Source organism: Ahaetulla prasina, chromosome 2 (genome assembly GCF_028640845.1).
Source record: "Ahaetulla prasina isolate Xishuangbanna chromosome 2, ASM2864084v1, whole genome shotgun sequence".
NCBI classification, from domain to species: Eukaryota; Metazoa; Chordata; class Lepidosauria; order Squamata; family Colubridae; genus Ahaetulla; species Ahaetulla prasina.
Window position 1 is genome coordinate 78,232,154 of NC_080540.1, and position 22,606 is coordinate 78,254,759.

The 22,606-nt window shown below is 35.3% G+C and overlaps 1 protein-coding gene across 1 annotated transcript in view; it reads left to right on the forward strand.

Annotated features, from left to right (window-relative positions):
- GNAI2 (G protein subunit alpha i2) overlaps window positions 1-22,606 on the forward strand; it is a 110,651-nt gene that overhangs the window by 10,764 nt on the left and 77,281 nt on the right. The gene's annotated exons all lie outside the window — the stretch shown is intronic.

Below are 22,606 nucleotides of genomic sequence, written 5' to 3' on the forward strand. Positions count from 1 at the left end.
CAAGCAGTAAATAAACAATCGAGCTATCAACTGAGACAAATAGTAAATAGCAAACACCACCCCACCAACAGTGATAGGGCAAAGTACTTTATGTAAACAGTAAATCCCACTTCCTTCTGAAGATGTTACATAGTGTGGTAGTGAATGGTCTGCAAGCAAACAACCAAGCTCAGCACCAAGGATTCCACATACCGTAATAATCTGTTTGATTTCTTATTTAAAATATGCTTAGCCCATTATATTGTGTTTGTCAAACCTAATTTGATTCAAAGGGTTTTTTTAATTAAAAATGTTCCTAATATAATACATACACTTGGATATGATACAATAGAAGCAGAGAGAGAGAAAAAATATCTGAATGCTCCTATTCATATTACTGAGCTTTTAAAATATTCCTTTGGTTTTTTTTAATCCTGGGAAGGATTATTTCCCCCACACAGGTCAACATGATATGACAAGTTCCTCACTTTTTCTATTAATGATTCAGTTGCATTCATTTTGTAGAAGTGTTTTGAGGATGCTGAATAGCATCTCCTCCCAGGAAGTATAACAGAAAGTAACATTTTTTATTTGAGTGATGGATTTGGTGTAATGATTAGTGTGAACATTTTTCTGCAGTTATTCTACTAAATAATCTGGATTAGGAATTATCAAATTGGGAATTGGCATAATACCTAATACATAAATGTCAAGCATGTTGGTTTCTCTTGAGTTGTCACTGATGAACTAACATTCTGTTTATCTCTTACCCAAGCAAAGACCAAAGCATGATGGTCTCTGAGGTACAGAATCTAGTGTTACTTGCCTGATAGTTTGAAAATCAGCATTTGACCTTAACACACCCTCACATACCCCAGTATTCTCTGGTATGAAATCACTTTGTGTTTATTGAGCTTTGAAAATTGTGTTCACTTGTAACATTTGTGAGTGCTCCAACCTTAACTGGTTTTAAAATTCTCTGTGAATTAAAAAATATTAAAGCAACTGTTGTCCTAATAAATAACTCTTTGATTGGATTCATATATTTCACTAAATCCTTGTTCTTGTTTTCCAACCCAATGAAAAATGGTAAAGAAATTATGTAAAGGGGTTTGCACTGTTTATCTGTCAGCAGAATAATTCTCTGAACGTTGAACAGCACGTGTGCAACCTTTGGTACAGCAAAAGACTGTAATGGGCCAGAATTCTCCAGAGACTGTAGCGTGGGGGAGGACTCCCAAGAAAATCCCCCCTAGTGCATCCTTATGAAAGAGACAGATGGGCAGCTCCTTCAAATGTTCCAATCTGGTCACATGACCCAGAGTGGAGCTATTATTGAATTGTTGGAAAGATTTTCAGAAGGTAAGCTTTCATGATTTCCCACAGTTTTTTTTTCTAAGCAGATGGAATACTTAGCTCCACTAAGTTAGGATGTCTGCTTTTAACCATGGACTGTAAGAGTCTTCAATTTAGTGTCTTATTTAGTGCTTATCAGATTGAATCCAGAAATTTTGGTTGATGGAAACTTTTCCTATAAAAGCCTCTCTTTATCATATAAATGGCTGCTGAGGTTATTAACAGAAAACAAATGATTCATTTATTAACGTATTCAGCAGCCATTCTTGTGAAAGTATGTATTGAAGCCTTAACAATAATTCTCAAGTAATATTGACCTGTCTTTTGAGTCTGCTTTTTGTATCTTTGTCTTGCTTGATATTTTTTGAAGAACTTAAAAAATATTGTTTCCTCTGGAGGGATTTTTATTTGAATTTTTCTCTGTACTGCATTCAGAAGTAATGCTGGTATGTTAGGGTTTCATTGTGCATTTATATGATTCAGTGAAAGATAAACTTCCTATTTCCAACTTGTGTGAATATACATAGTAAACACTTATTGCTAGTCTTAAGCATAAGGCATAGTATTGAACATGTTAGGGAGTCCTTTCTTTTTGCATTCTGCGATACGAATTGTCAATTAATTTGGTAATTTATTTATTTGATTTAAATAGCCTCCAATTCCATAATAGCCTCCCTGGGTGACTTTCAACAGTTAAAAGCAATAAAATAACATATTATATAACAGATAACAGCCTTAGAATATTAGAATTACACTATGGATTCTAAGTAACAATTTGACCCACATGCCTGGGAACACATTCATGTCTTAAAAGTCTTTTGATAAGTTGGTGTAGTTAGGACCAACTTGATCTCAGATGGAACAGTTTTCCCAGAGGGTAGACAAAGCAATAAAAAAGTACTGTTTTCTGGTTTCTACAAGATTCCATTCTTTAACTGGACCTACAACAACCTGTCCTGCCGCATCTAGAACAACAGGTAGAAAGTTGGAGAGGGAAAGAGGCAGTCCTGCAATTAACCTTATCCTATGCTATTGAGGGCTTTATAAATGACAACAGGCAATTTGAATTGCACTTGGAAGTAAACTGAAAGCCAATCCAACTTGTTGAAGAAAACATATTTGCATCAAGGTCAATCATAACTACTTGTGCTGCTGTATGAGCAGGTGGAGTTTATTGGGTTTTGTAGTGGGGTTTCATCCTAGTAAAACATCTTCAAGGAGGAGTCCAGGAGGACCCCAAACAGGCATAGCAATTCTGTTTTGGTATAGTACAACTTTATCCCGAAAAAGAGACGGAAACTCATTGTTTCAGAAAGCCTTAAAATCCAAAGCCATTCAACAAAAATTGTCCTAAAATATTCTATCCAGCAATGGCTTCTTGAGATGGCAAACTACTACCTCCTTGAAACCTGGAGGACCACTCTTCTGACTCAAAGAAGAATTTATCACCACAAGGACCTGACTGTGTGTTACTTCCTGGGAAAACCAGGAGAGAAATGGATGCAGTATAGGGGTGGTTAAGCATATATTCCAAAAACACTTTTTGACAGCTTGTATCTGTCAGTTGTGGTTCAACATCTGGATACTCACATATTGCCTACCTCTGCTTTAATTGTGTAGCAGCAAGGTTGAACCTGCTAGATTAAAAACTAATTTTAAACTTTCTCTTCCTAAAGCTCTCTAGGTTACCATGTCTTAATTTCAACTGTTGCCTTGGTTTTCAAGTTTGGTGATTGCTTTCACCACCTGTTTTTCAGCGGAATACTTTTACTTTACATCTTTTCATTCATATTTATTCAAATATATTTATTTTTTAAAGTTCTAGACTAATTTAGCTGAGTAGAAATATTCTTATAGGGATACTGAATTTTTTGATCTAATCTCTGGAATAGTAATCGGGCCTGGTTTGTGTTAATTCTTGGTTATAGACTTGAAGCTTTTGTTTCTTCGTTTCTTCTGTTGCTTGGTTCATTGATTCAATTTGCATGCACTATTTCTCTCTGAGCATACCTGATGCTGAGGAGAATAACATATATTGAATTCCCATGCTTCTGCAGTGACTGTTTTGAAAGGAAAAAAATACATACATAGAACCATGCATGCATAAACCAGACTGCAAACATACAGGTATTTCTGTCAGAATATAAAACTGGTACTAGAGAGAAGAGGTCTCTTCATAAATGTTTAGAGCATGGCTTATTCTTTTTATATATTCACTTGTACAAATCAGTTTATTGGGGCGCTCTGTGTCATTTCAGAGATTTAAAACAAAATTGTTAAATGAACTCATTCAATTTTCTTTAAAGACTTACAGTGATAAATTACTAGTTTCTCTTTTCTAGTGCTCTTTGCAGAATTAGCGCCAAGCCCATGCTGAATGCTAAGAAAAGACCTTTAAGCTACTGTTGTACCAACTCAGTAACTAGCCAGAAAAAGTGATTAGTCCACCAAACTGTTCTGATCCAACTGCAATCCTGTCTGTAGTACACCATTTACCTATGTAATGCTTCTAGAGATGTGAGGTTGATTTGAGTTTTTCAACATGGACATGAGAAGCACATATAGACTTGTTTTTCATATCATGCTAAGGTAGTGGCTTATTTAATAAATTGAATTGGCACAATTGGCTGTTTTCTCATGAATCGTGATAAACCATACAGATTACATTATCACTAAGTACAGTGTGTAAATCCAGTCACAGAGTGTGTGTTCCAAACTAAGAAGATGGGTAGGCTGGCATTATTCTCAACTTGTAGTTTTACCTATCTGGAGTAATTGCAACTTGTATAGATGACTGTTGACCTGCTTGCTTTTAGTAGATTGTTTGGTGTTTTGGCTCAGCCGAAATAAAGCTAGAAAAGGCTACAGATGGCAGACTGGTAACCATAGTGATGTTATCAGAACAGTGCAATTAAATAGTACTGCAGGCGATGCCTGCAGATACGGGTATTGCCATAAGCTAAAGTACTTGGTATAATTCTCGTTATTGCACTATAGCATTTTTATTTAGTAACTTCTCCTAAGTTTGCAATATATGTAAAGACTCTTATGGTTTCCTTTTGTATCTCAACTGTGTGTGTGTATATCTATCTATCTATCTATCTATCTATCTATCTATCTATCTATCTATCTATCTATCTATCTATCTATCTATCTATCTATCTATCTATCTATCTATATCTCAAAGGAAGCACTGTACCTGGGAGTAAACCCCAATGCTACTTTCATTGCAGGTAGTCCTCGGATTACAAGAGTTCATTTAGTGATTATTTAGTCATTCAGGTGAAAATAAATTGTTAGGAAGTCAAAAGGGAATGAAAACTCTAGAGGGATTTTTAAGAAACAAAACAATCAAGTAATGTAGGGTGCTTGGTGCTTTCTGAGCTTGGTTGTTTTCTTGCAGACTAGTTAAGGTCATCATTGCTAATGCAATCAAGTAATGCCAATATGCACATCTTCCTATTGAATCTGTTTTGAAGATAGACTTGGAAACTCTACCATTGCCTACTGTTTTTCCTAGAGATGTTTTTCCTAGAGGAGATTGAGGATGATGTTGGAGTAGTGAGAAAGAAGGAAGGATAAAGGAACGGCCTTGAAGAGGCACACTTCACTAGCATAATTTTTTAAAATCATTTTTATGGAAACTACCATTTACAACACTCATTCCAATTCAGCATATCTTTTATCACTCTTGTATAAATCATTGAAACATTATTCCAATTTCACCTCATTGTAGTTTCATTCCAAACACGTTCATCACTTTAATTTCATTCACTTTGTTGGATGCTCCCTGTTCATCCCTCTTTGTACATTTTCTAAATCGAGGGTTTTCTTTGGCAATCATTTTGCATTTTCTCTGCCTCTTTTTTAATGTGTACAGTACTATCCCTTGCTATTTATATTCTTTTTTCTTTTTTCTGTTTTTAAATGTTACACAGCGCCGCCTTCATATCGTCATTTCATGTAGTAAGCCTTACCTTAAAAGCATTTCCTCATCAGTAACCTTTTCCATTTTACCAAGCATCCCTTTTCATATTTCACTGCTCTGTAGCAGTTTTTTTCGTTCTGCTCCAAATGGTTTCCATATTTTCTGTTTTATATCCCATATCCCTTCATTCACTTTATTCACTTGGGAGATCAATTTGTTTTTGGAAACATTTTATACAGAGGTTATACTTCCAGTAAAGAGCAGCAGTAACAATTCAGTCCTAGACAGGCATGGTACTTCCAGTTTTTCTAAATAGAAAATAGAAAAAAAAAATTTTTTTACTCTTAATTGCTATCACTTTTCCCTTTTTTCTTCTATGTCCGTTTTTTTCCTAAGAATTATTCTTGAGACTACGTAATCTGTCCCATGTTCAAATTCTCACATTACTTTGTATCCTTCATTGATCATAAACAACTAAATCAATAATCTTTGTTTTCTTCGTGAGGTTCACATATGAATAATACTTTTACTTCAATATTTGAAACACAGACACTCAACAGTCACTATCATTATTCATTCTTGGGTAATCCAGATGATCCAGTAATTTTTTCTGTACTCTTTCGGTTTATTCCAAATCATCCAAATTTGCTTTCCTGCAATGTATTTTTTTTTCATGGATTGCACTGATTTTATGGATAGCACATTTTCCAGAGCACATTTTCCAGAGCTTTCAATCTATTTCCTCATTACCATAATGGCAGTGTAACATAATTTAGAGCACTACCCTATGGATTCTTACTTCAGATTCACCCCTAGCAATCTATAATATATCAGTTCATGCTTTCTTGATACACATCTTGGCCCTTCAATTGTATCAATTTTGGTATTGGTTTCTTCGTCTTTCTCTTGTTTCAATCAGACATTATTTTTCTGATTTCCTTCCTTCCTTCCTTCCTTCCTTCCTTCCTTCCTTCCTTCCTTCCTTCCTTCCTTCCTTCCTTCCTTCCTATATCCCACTTTTATTGTCTCAGATATTTTTTTCCAAAAGGCAACTGGACTTTCTTGTTTTTTTTTCTTTTGAAAACATTTCTCTTCTTCTCTGAGCAGCTTCCTCAGTTCAGAATTAAACAGGGCTGAAGAAGCTCCTAGGATAAGAAGTGAAACATTTCAAAGAAAAAAATATCAAGAAAGTCCAGAAAGTAACACCTGTGCCATACACAGTGTTCCTTGTAAATGATAAGACCAATATGAATCAATTTAGTATGTTTTGTTAGTATGTAAACAACCTAACTGAAGTCAAAGCTTGTTCATCATCTTCTATGCAAGTTAGGATTTCTAATTTAAAGACCACCTTTTAAACCAGCATAATGTTGTTGCCACATTCCATCAGATAGGAGTTGAGGAGTTGCTGACACACATTCAGGATGCTCTAATTTCAAAACTGTTCAGCAAGCAACTAGTTTGGAGGGATTTGTTTGAAAAGGACATATTTTGCCGGAGAAAATACATTATAATTATTTGGAAAGCTTATTTAATCTTAAATTAAGTTGTATGTTGTAAACATTACAGAATTAAAGCAGTGTAGTCTCATTGAAGGGTAGGTGTAACTTGAGATGTGAGAATATTTCTAGACAGCTGGTGATGCAATTTATAGTCATTCATTCATGAGAGTACTGCTAGTTAAGGTACACTCTTGTACATTCCATGTTATAAGAGCAGAAAAACAGCATTCCACCTCCAGTATTTATATTTTATCTTGTAAGCCAATATGAAAATGTTAACTTTCTGCGAATGCAGGAAATGGAGAACTATTTCAGTGGCTGTTCTTATTTATGAAACTGCTTTCCATTGGAGTTGTGCTAGATCACGAGATTTGTTTTCAGAAGTATTGTTGAAACCCGTTCATTTGATTTGCCTTATCTTGGAGCTAAATTCTTTTTACAAAATGGAATATAACTTTGCTTTGTCATAAGTCAGCTTTTCTCGTTTACAGACTCTTTCTATTAACCCCAAAGGAAGATTTAAAACTTTTACGACCGTAGGACAAACATTTTATGATAGAAAAAAGGAAGGACTTGTCTGGCCTGTTGCTGACAGTTAATCTTTATTTTTGATGCAAAGTAGCAAGAAACAGTTTATGGACTAGCAGTATTGTGTCAACCACTAACTTTTAAGTTTTTACAGATGCCTAGTCATATTTTTGGAAAGCAGTTGTGAAACTGCTCTAATGGTATTAGCATTGTTGAAAAAAATACTTCTGGATTTTAGAGTACTGTATTCAGAGAAAACGTTTGAAGACCTATCATGTTCTCTAGGACAATCACTGTATGTACTTAGTTTAACTCATATAATTTCAAGTTTTTTAAGGAAAAAATCATTTGAATATTTGTGTATGAGTGTATATGTGTATATATCTATCTCTATTGAAATCATTTTCCTATAGGTTAGAAGCCCAATCAAATGTTTTAGATTTAATTTGAACCAAAATTCATAGAAATGGGCAATTAATCCTTTTTTTAACCTTTATAAGTATAATATAAGAGGAAAACAGTTTTGCTTCTATTTGAGCTTCAGTTTTCCTAATTTTTAGTTGTTGGGATGATTCAAATTCATTAATATGTGATGATATATATTAGGTATTTTCACAGGCTTGCCACAAAGTTGGAAGAATATCTGTAGAAAAAAGCTATTAGGCATGTGTATTTTTTCATTGATTTTCATTAATGAAGGAAGGCTGAGTGGGGTCAGTCTTTGGTTGTTTTTTTTCTCCCCCCCCCTTTCAAATTAAGCTGTGCGAAGCTTGCAGTAAGCTTTCTGTTTCTCAGAGAGAAAAAAAAAACTGTAGAAGGATGATTGTAATCCTTGCAGCCTATTGTTTCATTTTGTGGTGCTATTGTTAATTAAAACTCTTTTCATTTGGTTCTTTATTGAACGTGCTGCTCAGTACTGAGGATGGACAGTTCAATCCTGCATTGCATGGTGCATTCATAAATGTTAAATTGTGCTTATCAGACTTCTCCATAGGAGGTCAACGCTTCTGGTAACATGCTACAGAGTTTAAGGGCCAAATTTAATACACAGTATAGCTGGGAAAGATTGAGGGCAAAAGAAGAAGGGGACAAAAGAGAATGAGGTGGCTGGATGGAGTCACTGAAGCAGTCGGTGTGAGCTTAAATGGACTTAAATGGTAGAGGACAGGAGGACCTGGAGGTCCATGGGGTCGCGATGGGTCGGACACGACTTTGCTACTAACAACAACAACAGTTTCACAGGAGCCTCAGTCCACTAAAGGATGTACGATGGTAATAAAGAGTAACAAATTTGCTTCTTCAAAATGAGCAGTGGCTAAACTGATTTTTTTTTTTCCTAAAGAAGTCAGGAAGTGATGAACAAAGATCTTAAATGCAAACAGGAAATCTTTTAACTGTTCTGCAAACTTAAATTTATTATTTTGCTTAGTTTCCTTTTATAATATTTTTATTTACATACTAAATTTATCCAAAATGAAAATTAAAAAAAACCCAATTATGTATATATAAGGAGGAAGAGGAGGAATCCGTTCTGTTTCACCGGGCAATAGAGGAACAAAGAAACTTAATGCTCCCTCCTGGGGTGTGGTTTAACCACAGTAAAACTGCACTGTTGAAAGTACAAATGATGAAAACAACTTGGCTGTAGATTTAAGAGAGAGGAGAAAATGGCTGCAATTGGCTCAATGGGAGAGAAGTAAAAATACTAATCCTGCCCTATAGGATGAGAATTTGCAGTGAAGGGCCTTCTCTATGAAGAATTTTCATTTGACACAAGACTTAGAAAAATCAGGATTCTGATTTCAGCTGCTCACCTATCCATGAAAGAAAATTAGAGAAGAATGAAGTTAGTGCATGGCCTGACCAGGACCACAACTTCTATGTATTATTCTAATCTGTTGGACCTATTGATTCAATGGGATTTAATACAGAGTAAGCATGTATAAGTTTCTTTGTGCTTGCAGCCATTTTGTTTCTTTCTCTACAAAGAAAAAAATTCAGTACTTCAATAAAGTCTTTGTTTTTACTGCAGCTTATATGGAGTGAACTAACTACATAGATCCATCTACATAGAGTAATAGTTGTAGCTTATAAATGTTTATCTGAGTAAATATATTTGGGATTGCAGATATCTAAGTTATATAGTTGAGTCAACTGATGGATGAATAGACATTAGAATAGCAATAGGCAAAGATTGGATGAGGAGACAATTTATTTAATATATCACATTAACAAAAATACAGTTGAATAGGAAAAATTAACAGCGAAGTCATATTGAATATTCAGTACCTGAGAGTTCTGCTGTTCTCCAGCTCTACTTGGATATAGAATTAGATTTATTTGTAAGCATAAATACAGAAAACCAGCATTCTATACTTGAAGAAAAGATTATTCATTTCCATTGTCAAGTTGCCTTATAATCACTTGGTGGGAAGGATGAGATATTTACTGTCTCTTTATAAGTTTCTTCCTAATAAGAACAAGTTAATAGAAAAAATAAAATAGATAATGACTGTTTTAAGTAAACTTTTGGATTACTTTTTCCATAATTCCCAGCTACTAATGCAAAGGATGAAAATTAAACAGTTATTTGTATTAATATGGAAGTCATTTTCTTAGTGTAATTAGTCAAGATACTGGGTTGAAACAGATTACATAGGACGCAGTATAGATTACATCAGCTTTGATAGAAAAGAGAATTTCTGAAAGGGGCAGGGTTTCCTGTAGCAGAAAGGGGAAATATTTGGGACCTATTTTGTTGCCTCTTGATGGTTGAGCAATAAGTCTGTTTACTGACTAGATCTCTGTTATGTTCTTTAAATTTCTTGACTGTTGAATAACAGCTTGTCTTGTGTTGAATGGTTGTGCCTTAGTATAGAGTAGACATACGTCCTACCTGTATATATAGCTTCTATGAAAGTTTTAAGGGCAGCATTTGTTTGAATATATCCTTCATCAGGATTTTACTGTAAATAATAGTTTACCAAATACAAAATGCAATAAACTTGGATTGTAATTTAAAAAAATAATTGTCAAACATATGTTTCGTGAGGAGGAGTGCATGACCATTGGCTATTGTACAAGTAGTGTTGCTAATATGTGGATGATCAACAGAGGTGGTATTCAGCAGGTTCTGACCAGTTCTGGAGAACCAGTAACAGAAATTTTGAGTAGTTCGGAGAACCGGTAAATACCACCTCTGACTGGCCCCGCCCCCATCTATTCTCTGCCTCCCAAGTCCCAGCTGATTGGGAGGAAATGGGGATTTTGCAGTAACCTTCCCCTGGAGTGGGGAGGGAATGAAGATTTTACAGTATCCTTCCCCTGGGGTGGGAATGGAGATTTTATAGTATCCTTCCCCTACCACGGCCACCAAACCAGGGCCACCAAGCCATGCCATGCCCACCAAGCCACGCCCACAGAACCGGTAGTAAAAATTTTTGAATCCCACCACTGATGATCATGTGTTACTATGGTATATGTCTATGGAGATTCTCAGTCATGCAGGTCATAGTTGTTGCAAATAAGGTTCCATAGTTACATAAACAGAGAACTGCAACTAGCCATGCTGATAATCAAAATCACAAAATATGCATCATGATAACAGGTTGCCAACTCCACCCTTTTGTATCTGTGTTGTGACACTGTATACATATCTGTAGAAGTTTTATTCATATCGCAATGTAAGTTCCATCATTTGCTGCTTATTGCCCTCCTTAAAACTAGGGGAGCCCATAATTACATGAAAACCAAACATGTTGAGTGATATGAACAGCAATGACACTTTGGTTTAGTTAAGTGTTGTGGGTCAAATTTGATCCTTTTGGATTCCCTCATTTATTATAGTGCAAAAGATACTTGAAAAAAAAATCAAACAGCCAACTCTTTTTGTCAGTGCTAGGTGACTTTGCATATCGTTTCTTCTTTATAAACAGTATGCTGACACCATAAAAGTAATTTGAGAGTGATTATTGCTGTAATATTTTATAATCTGAACTGATTAGCTGGAGTTGCAATATAAATTGGAAGCAACTGTACTGAAGATATATTAAAAGGTAAAGGTAATGGTTCCCTCGCACATATGTGCTAGTTGTTCGCGACTCTAGGGGGCGGTGCTCATCTCCGTTTCAAAGCCGAAGAGCCAGCACTGTCAAACTTATTTTTATTCAGAGATTACATAACACATTTTTTATTGTGCAGGTATGTTTTTAATGTGCAACATATTTTAATCTTTTACTGTGAGCTGCGTAGAATCTTTTGAGAAGGCAACTTGTAGATGTAGGTATAAATGAAATAAAATTGAAAGTATCAACTTAATGTGCTTTAAGCACTATAGCATATAGAATATCCATATCTGTCTGAACTTAAGAGATAGGTATACAGGTACAGTAACTCTAAAATTGCTATAGCACTGCAGTTCAATTCATTAATATTTAACATGTAGCTGAGTATAAATATAATATCTTGTTTTGACTCCACACACTTGCATGCCATCGTATTTGACTGTCTACTGGAAAAAAATCTTCAACCATCTTCACTCTTTAATTATGTTACTATGCCAGGAAGCGAACAGGTAAGATGATTAAAATAATGCCACCAGGATCATATATTAATATATGTAGCTACATGTTCTGCCCCACTTATACATATAGAAGTGGCTTTAGAGTTTGTAGGCCTAATGAGTGTTCAAATGAGATTGAGCGCTTCTCCTATACTGAACTCTAAAAATAAAATTGGTGATGACACTTTTATTAGAAGAAAATGGGAACAAGCATTTACATACTTAAACATTCCCTCTATTTTAAGTAGATATTGTAAAAGTTTTTGGGACCAATGAGACAGTTTTAGGATACTGTGTGTAAGAAGCAAAGATAGTGCTGTTTTACTGTGTGTATGCTTCAGTGATGGGTTGCTGTTATTTTTACATTGGTTGTTATAGTTTTAATGTTATTTTCAATATTTACTTTAAAGGATACTTGTTTTAGTTGTGAATAGATGATTTTATATATTGAAAGTTAGCTAGAGACTTTGGATATAAATTTTATAACACATCTATAATATGTTGCTGCAGGCCTATGTGTACAATAGAAATGGTAGGATGCTAGATTAGGAATGGTTTTTTGCCCTTAAAGCTTACAGTTTGTTTTCAAGTTTCAAGTTATTTTTCTAGCTAGATTTCAGAAAGCACTTAATTGCTCTTCCCCTTCCCTTCTTGTTTTTTAGACATCAAATAATGTATCTCATTTCCCCCTGCAAATTTTCATAGGCAGAGATGATTTATATTGTCCACTTCTGTATTTTTAAAGAAAGAGAGGTTGGGGGATCACCAAGCACGTAGGGCTTTACTGGTATGAATGTACTTGTTGAATTCCACAAGAATAAGATCAAGCGATTAAAAGGTAAGCAGCCAATAAGTACTACACGAAATAATTCCAAGGAGACAGACAGAAGAGAAGGAAAGCTGAATTTGGTTTCATTCCTTTTATTTGTTCATTTATAGTTCCCATGTTGAACTTCAATTTCCCTTGGAGAGGGACTCCATGCAGTGTACAACAAAACTCTATAAAATATTAAAAACAATATATAAAATTTAAAAGGAAGCAAGGATAATTGAATGCTATTAAAATTAATTAAAAGGGGAAGGGTGGACTTTCGGGGAACTAGTCAGACCTATAACTATGCTTCTTTAGGCACCCAGCATTGCTTGTGTGGTTGCATTCTGCACCAGCTGAACCTTCCAGTATTCTAAAATACTATTCCAGTACTATTCTAAACACTACACTACTAACCAGAGCATATAAAACATTTTCTAGACCAATTCTTGAATACAGCTCGCCTGTCTGGAACCCTCACCACATTTCTGATATCAATACAATTGAACATGTCCAGAAATATTTTACAAGAAGAGTTTTTCACTCCTCTGAAAACAACAAAATACCTTATACCACCAGACTTGAAATCCTAGACTTAGAAAACTTAGAACTCCATCGCTTTCGACAAGACCTAAGTTTAACTCACAGAATCATCTATTGCAGCGGTTCTCAACCTGTGGGTCACGACCCCGTTGGGGGTCGAATGTCGATTTGCCAGGGGTTGCCTAAGACCATCGGAAATATGGGAAGTATACTTGCGAGTCGAAGAATCGTGCTCCAATGGTTGACTCCACAAGCCAGCTGCAGGCTCTTCAGATCGGTAGCCGAATTCGGCTTCAGGCACAAGAATTAAAAAAGAGAGAAATCTTTGCTCTGATGTCTCCCTCTCAAGCCAGCTGCAATCACTCCCAATCGCTAGCCTAATCTGGCTTCAGGCGCGATAAACTTAATAGGGGAGGAGTCTCCGCTTTAATGCCTCCGTCCTCAAGGCAATCACAAGCAGTTCAGATCGCTAGCCAATACGGCTTCAGGCGCTATAAATTCAAAACGAAAATAATTTTATGGTTGGGGTCAACTTTGAAGTTGACCAAAGCCCCTCCTAGCCATGACTATGCTAGCTATGCTGTTTGATCAGGACCCATGCGTCCAAAAGACCCCCAGGTTACCCACAGACCCCATTCTTTCTGGGGTAGTGCAACTTCATCCAAGACCAAAAAAGGTTACTCCTGGGTACAGAGAAGTGCCCTTGTTCTGGTCAGAACTGTGTCTTAAACAAATACATTTTCTTCTTCCATGCCCATATTTTTTTTTAAAACACTGGGTTATTTGAGTGCATATAATCTTGTACAAAGGGAAAACTCTGCTGGAGAAAATATCTAAAGCTTGTTAGCTAGTTAAATTCCAGCTTCCTTTTAAATCCAAAGAGGATGTTCTTTGGTTCTCTGCTGTTTTTTTCCTTTCAGTAAATGGAAACAGATGACTTAAGAAATGATGTATTTTGGTGACCCTAAAATAAAAACCTTATTAGCAATTTATGCGTGAAAGGCAGAGATACTGAAATCAGAAAGAGATAAAAACTGATTTGAAGTTATTTGAGATTTCTAATGTGGAGATTGTGCATTACCTTATAAAAATTGATTGTTGATTTTTCAACTTTGTATCACATCAGTCACTGATATCTCCTTGATTGGTAGAATGGCATCATGCCAGGGTAAACATGCCTGCAGTCTATAAGGGCAGTCTAAAAATAATCTTTCACATCAGTTAATAGCTATTGTGCTCCTCCTTTTATCATTATTATTTTTTGGATAATTCTTGTTATCCAAGTCAACATTGAATTTAGTACATAACAGGTATTGGCTATACTGAATGTATTTAGTGGGATGATGCTATGGTGGTCTGGGGCAGGCTGTGAAACATTTTGTAGCTGTGTAATCTGAAGTATATAGTTTACTTTTTCTCGGCCAATTCTCTGTAAAAAATTTCTTTGCAACCTTTTTTATTTTTATTTTTTGGGCGAATACTTTATTGCTTACTTCAGTGCTCAAATAAGCACTCAAATTCAGTGCCTTTATTTACATGCTCATATCTTTCATGGCTCAGCTTTCCCCAGTTCCTTTTCTACACTTACCAGTAGCAGAGTTGCTCCTATAATTTTTTGTAAACTCTGTTTATATCCATTTCATTTCCTCATTTTAAGCTACTTTTATTGATAGAGTTAGTGCACTGTTCTCAGTTCTCTTTTCAAAATGTTTTCTAATGCTTACCCTGCTTGTTGAACATGGTTGGAAGTAGAGCACTACTTCCAAGTAGGCTTGACTGACTGACTTTCAAGGTTCTTTCCAAGTCATGTGTTTTGACTGTGTGAAAAGCATTGTATGCAGAAGAGCAATTCAAAAATGATACTTTTGATTGCAAATCCTTGTAGCTTTAGGTTTTTAATATTATTGGTACTTTAAAAAATGTACTTGTATTTCAACTGTGATAGATCAATATGTTTTGACAGAATTCATTTTTGTAATTGAACACCTTAAAATATATAAACAAGTGCAAGAAGGAACTTGAAAAGAGATGAAAGAATATTCAAGTAATACAAATGCATAACCCAAGGACTTTAAAATATTGTGGAAGTATAGCTTTTAAGTACCATTAGTTGTAAATAATCGAGTATATTGTATATGCTAAAAAAATTAAGCATTGCTATTAAACTTTAACTAGAATTGACTATCAAGAGCACAATATAAATTGTAAATAAAATAACCTGTTATGGTAAATTCAATATATTTTATCAATATCTGTTCCAATTTAAATATAAATTTGAAATATATAATCTGGGAATAGATAAGCCTAAATTTTGACTGTGCTATGGTCTTAAAATTGTCAGTAAGACTGATACAGTTTAATTGTGTGTCAGATTTAATTTTAAGGCATGAAGTTATTTTGAACATTGTTGGCCAGCAGCAAGGTAGATGAACTTGGTTTAACCCCATTGGAACACCTGAAAAACCTAGTTAGGGACAGATTATCATGGAGAAAAACTACCGATGTGACTGCTAAGAGTAAATAACAACCTGATGACACATAATTTTTTTAAAAAGTAAAATATGCTCCAACTAGATAATTAATGTTGGTTACAGAGTATACTTGGACATTCTGGTAATGGAAATTTCTGTGTTGCTTACTATAGTAGTTAAGTATTAATCTGATAACTGCTACTAAGCTGTTTGTATCCACAACTGTGAAATGAGATCCCAATAATGGCGTTTCAAAAACTGTTAAAATGTTTCTGCAGAATTAGATTGCCCTTTAACTCTCCAGAAACGATTTATTTTGCAAGTTCTGCTTCTTCATTTATATGTCTACTGGATAGAAAGATACATAGTTTTTCCTTCACATAAAAACTGTTTGGTAGAAGTATAAATGGCTGCTGCAAGTATAACCTGTGCTGCTGCAAGATTTGCTTGGAATACCCGCTTGCCTAATACATCAACCTGTTTTGTAATATATGTAATAATTTCCTTTCCGCGACTTCATCTGCCACTTCTCAATCTATGTTAGGCATTTGATGAAAAAACCCTTGTCACAATACAGTTAGTCTCAGTTAGGTGCTGTGACAGAAGAGCACCTTGAGAACATGAGAAAATCTCACATTAAGATTTTCTTCAATGAAATGGGGTGTCATAGCATCTTGAGTTAGTTTATTTTAACCCCTGTAGAAGATTTTGATGGAATTTTATAATCTAAAAAGAAAGGAGTAAAACGTTTCTTTACAGTAGCGCTTTAGGAGAAAAACTATATATTCAGAAAGAAAATTAATGCAGTCTTACCCTCCCAACTGCTTTTAAAGACTTTTAGATTTCCCCCCTTATTTTAAACGACACAAGAGAATCAAAAATCAGGAAGGGCTCTCCCTTCCGTACTGTATGGCTAGTTTCCAGGTAATTGTTACATTAAAAGAATAGATGCTATTTATCACTTTCCGGAGATTTGGACAGTGATCAGCTAGTATTTGTAATTGCTCATACGTAACACTGGAAAAAATGCAAAAACTTTGGGACCGTCGTACTGTATTCTTTAGTTAGAAGCAATTTAGTAATGTTAAACACGGATCTGATGTTGTAGCACTCAGAAATAATTGTCCGAGAATTGGTAGGCATATTTGAATACCATAATCTAATCCAAAAAAACATTGGCAATATTCTATTTAAAACAGAATACAGCAGTCATGTTGCTGACATACTAGGAATCAGTATAGTATTAGGTACAATGTGCTGAATTGAATCGTTCAAAATTAGGTTTAAATATATATTTAGCCATTATATTCCTGGACAGTTTTGGCTGGTCCATGACATATCCCTTGTAAATCTAAATTAAAAATAAATGAATGAATAAATAACTTGCTTTGCAAGCTGCCTGTGAGGAAAACAAGCTCACCAAATATATATTGTCTCACGCTTCCTGAAAAATGATGAAATACAGACATGAGGGATAAATAATGTCACTGTATAATACTTGGCTATTTAGAACAGAGCCCTTGATTAGTTATGCTTGCTTACATTTTTAAATGGCTAATCAAAATGCAATAAATACTGGATGTAGCTAAGAAATCAAATAGTTGCTGCATTCTGTTACTTTAAAACCTTATGTAGTTATGTTTGTGTCTTTCTATTGACTTTTGCATGCATCGTGAACCAATTTGTACAGTCTACAGTGTCATTCAGCATCCCTTTGTGTAGTTCTGTGCTTGCTTTCTCATTCTCCCCTTTTGTAATTGCTCCCCTAGTTTATGGCTGGTTTGAGGATTCTAATAGCAGCTGTATTTCTGTTATAGATAAAACATGCTTGGCAATTATATTTTTAAACTTCTTTGTAATGTTAATAGACCTAATTCAGTCCACAGTTGAATTTCTTCTTCTCCACTGTTATTTGCCATTGGACCAGTTGATACCGATTTTAGATACACATTTGAAACCACACAGCCAGTTGCTTAGAAAGAAAATTAAAATGTTAACAGACATTTGCATTCAGAAATCACAAGACAGCTTTGTTGAACTAAACGGCAAGATATTGCTTATGTCCCATGGCCTTCAAATGGCATTTCATTGGTGGAGATGTGTGATCTTAAAATTTGGTGTCAGCTAAAGGAAAGAACACATGCTGCTATGGCTATAATTGTCTCCATTAACAATTAGCACACAGAGGACAATTTTAAAAGGAAGAATGGCTGAGGAAAATTTGAATCGGAGTCAAATCAGAGACTCTGAGTTCTTAATAGGTAATAAAAATGGTTTTAGAGCTACTTTTGATATCTCATGTCACCAGAACTATTTCTAATACGATACAGATTTATGGAAGTTGCTCAGTGGTGAAATCCAAATTTTTTTTACTACCGGTTCTGTGGGCATGGCTTGGTGGGTGTGGCAGGGGAAGGATACTGCAAAATCTTCATTCCCACCCACTCCAGGAGAAGGATAGCGCAAAATCACAATTCCGTCCCCACTCCTGGGTCCAGCCAGAGGTGGTATTTGCTGGTTCTCTGAACTGCTCAAGATTTACATTACCGGTTCTGCAGAACCTGTCAGAACCTGCTGGATTTCACCCCTAATGTTGCTTTTGCTGAACTATTCAGAGTGAATTCTTAGATATCTGAGTTGTGGAACATCAGCAATCTTGAGCACATGACTGTCAAGCAGTATGTGAGGAGCGCTGTCTTACAGAGGCAGTCTTCTCTGTAATTGCTTTACAAAAAAGAATGCGTTGTACTGTTTTCAGTAGCAAGATGTACCAGATACATTTTATTTTAGTCTTCATGGATGATTAGCATAGATGCTTTATCACAAAGGAAAGAAATAGGCCATGCTCATTGAACACAACAAAGGGCAACTATGTGAGTCTCAATCCTCATGAAATGCACAGGAATATTCTGCTGGTGCTTTTCTAATCTGCTGATACCTGATTTTAAAAAAATCTCCCTCATCCATTTCAGATTTGTTTTTGTTTTATTTTTCTCCCAAGGACTTGTACCCAAGCTCGATGCCCTGATTAGGATGTGACTGACTTAATGACTTTGGAATGTTGAGCTTCCAGCTTTTGAGTTAAATGGTCTCAGTTTTTGTATCATGGTGTGGAGTACATTAGATCCAAAAACGAGAGGAAACAGGCTATGGAAGCTTTCTCCTTATGGAAGAACAACGGATAAAAAAAACAGAGAGCTGTGTTTCAGCATTGAGGAAGACTGTTTTAACAATTTTTACTCTGATGCTAGATTTAGCAATCTTGTGATGCAGCATCCAAATGTTTCTGTTTAGAGTAAAATATAGGCCACTGACATTTAATGCAATTCACTGAAAGATAAACATTGCCTTGTAGAAAATAAAATTAATTCTTTAGACTTTGAAGTGCAGCTGGGCAGCAGATCAGTTTACTTGTGACTCTTATCAATGTTGTAGAATAAACATGAAAACTTTGGCCCAAAATTCTCTTTTTTCCCTCTCTCTCTAACAATAACAAACCTACATTTAACTGATTTTAATATTGCTGGCTTGATTTTGTACGGATACTTCCATGGTCCTTTTTAAATATTTGTCTCTAAATGTAAGAACTATTTTTAAACAGTTTAGGGTCTGCATATAGTAGATAAACTTGTGCCTCAGTCACTAATCCCAGCAAGATTCTTTAACTTCAGGACCTCAAAGTGTGATAAGAATACGACGCACGTATAACCCATTCCTGCTTTGCTCCGACTTTCAGACATTGATGTGGAAAGGATGAAGGGGAGCTGAGGTTCTGATAGCTTGTGAATGTAGGTACATATGTCAGTACAATCAGTAACTGTGATTTAATTGGATGAATGCCTGAAGGGCTAGTATGTTTCAGATACATTACTTTTCTAGGACATGAACATTTGCACATACAATTCCATCTTCTTATAGCTGCCTACTAAATTAGCATTTGTTTTTTAGTTACATATTTAATGCAATAACATTTAATTGAATTTATTTTGCGAACTTTCTTTTTATGACTCTGTATAAGTGCTTTAAAAAATGAAAACATAATAACTCATAGTCTGTATAAAATAAACCTGAATACAAATAGTTGTCACTTACCAACTGCCTTTTTAAATGGCTGTTCAAAGTTATGTTGCTATTACTGTCACATGACTTTCCACTTAGCTATTGCAGTGCTTAGTGTTGGAGTTGCTGCCCCAGTTGTGGTTACTTCTATAATTAGATGGGGTATAAGAGATGTAAACTTGGAATCTATGGATAGAACTTCCTTCCTTCCTTCCTTCCTTCCTTCCTTCCTTCCTTCCTTCCTTCCTTCCTTCCTTCCTTCCTTCCTTCTTTCCTTCCTTCTTTCCTCCCTCCCTCCCTCCCTCCCTTGTAACTTCACCTGATTGTACTGTACTTTTCAATTCCTATGTAGCTTTCTTTAATTTCAGAAGCTTAGCTTTCTCTCAATTAGTTCCAACACTCTTTTGCATCTAAAGCAGATACAGGAAACACACAGTAGTTCATTTGCATAATTAAGGGTCCTATCTTCTCTATTCTTCCGTTCCATTATCTCCTCCTTCTCCATCCGTATTTCAAAACTAATCCAGGATTAGCTCCTACCATTCGGCTTTTATATTTGTAAGTATTTAATAAATGTACAAATTTGCATTGATGAACTTTTTTTGTGATAGGTGAACCATCTTCAGTTAATCTTTAGACTCTGGGGAGCTCTTCCACTCTTCTCTTCAGAACTAGGGAGTTGTGCAAAGAAAGCTCTAGCACTGACATTTGTTCACCAAGTAAGCACATGACTTAGAGTCTTTTTGCTGTTAATATTATCTCTATGAAGTGTTTTCATTACAGAGATAAGCAAGTTTAATCTGTAGAACATTGGTGATAAGGAAACTATAGTACTTGGAAAACTAAGTTCACATGTTACTGACAAAAATAGAACCTTATTTTCAGAAGACTGATTTTGCACATTATCCAATAAAATATAGTTAACTATCATGACAGTACAGTATGAAGTGTTCTGTAAGAGGTGCATTGATATAATAGGCTTAAAGGTTACAGTGCTGGAATATCCAGAAGAATTTCTGCAATCTGAAGAAAATGCATTAACATTATCAATACATTCTGCAACATATGGAAGAAAACTCAGTCATCATAATGTGTCAATGAGATAATAGTTAAAGGTGGTATGATAATACATTCTGAAAAATTACCAATATTTTAAACTCTTACCAAAACTGCATTCTGTTCTGACTGCTAAAAGAAAACAGCTTGGCTCCCTTTTTAAAAATCTGAAATAGCCAGAGAACACCTTATATATATATATTGTCTCACCAGAAAGTTAATACTTATATGTGTATCTGTATAAAATACAAATCTGTTTGTGCAATTGTATCAGCTAATGGTTTGTAATATATCATTGGTTAAAGAAATAATGACCTCTTCCTATTTACAAGAGTTTTGTAGCAGGGCAGGAGCAATTTTTAGTTTGCTAATGATTAGACGAATAATCAATGAAATTCTTATGTGTAAAAAACACCATGTCCTTTTGTATTGTGATTTTCTCATCATTCGCTGTAATAATTTCAATGAGTTATTATAGTTTAATTCCTTTGTCCCTGATCATCCTGCAATGTCATATGATTTTTCAGTTAATGCTATATTTAGATTTGGTGCATATACTGCTGCTCTATTAATTTACAGCTTTTAAGGATGTAAGAAGGATGTAGAAGATTTAAAAGTATTGGGCAGTTACAGTAAATGCTTAGAGAAATCTACTGGTTTTTTTAAAAAAAAAATCAGAATATTTTAAATATAGTATATATTCAAGGCACAAAAATGAAAGTTCTTTTCTTAAAAATCACCAGGTCTCGAAAAGCTTTATATATACTTTCTACTATTGTACAGATCTTGCTGTCAGGAATTTCAATATTAATATAAGTAGTTCTCAACCTACAACCAGTTACTTGATAATGGATTTGCTTAGTTACCATTTCATTGCTTAATGGCCATTGTGAAAAAGGTAATGAAATCAGGCACGGTCATATGGTGACTTGCTTAAGGGCTGGGACAGTTTATGACCATAATTCCAGGCTCATTATGGTCTTAAGTCGAGGACTACTTGTAGAATTATGTGGCTTACAGTCCAAATATTTTGTTGGTAGTTAGCATTGTAGCTAACAGAAATTTTATTTAAACATAAGAGGTGAGAATTGACAAGGACTGCCAAAACAGCATTGTGGGAGATAGGGGTAACATTTAATTGATAACATTGCTGAAACTTGTTCCAATCTTATGTATATTGCTACTTGGAATTTAATATGTGCACTATCTGCTCCTTCGGGAAGCCTGATATGTTAAATCACGGAGGCTATAAATGCTTTCTTAGAGGGAGGTTAAAACCACTTGTCTTAAAGAGATAGTATGCCCATTCCTGAAAAGGTGAATCAGGTTAGGAAGCCTCAGCGAGTATCCAGTCTTCCCTTTCTGAGGATGGTTAGGAGAAGGTGATAACTCTTCTTTGGAGGAAGCAGATTATCTGGAACCTTTTAAATCAAGGCTCCCCCTGGAAACAGATCATGTCTTGTCTGCTCATGGTCAACTACCTGAGAGTCAGGGCAGCAGTGAGCCTGGGGAGAAAACCTTGCTTTGTCATGGCAAACATAAATTCCCAAATCAGCTTTGATCCCAAGATCGAAGGTAAAATCACCTAGTACTAAGAATCTGAGTGAATTCACAATCTCAACCGGCTCAAGGTTGACTCAGCCTTCCATCCTTCCGAGATCGGTAAAATCAGGACCCAGATTGTTGGGGCAATATGCTGACTCTGTAAACTGCTTAGAGAGGGCTGTAAAGCTCTGAAGCGGTATATAAGTCTAAGTGCTATTACTGTAATAGGATTCAGCAGCTGAGAGACCATTCTGGGGGACAATTAGT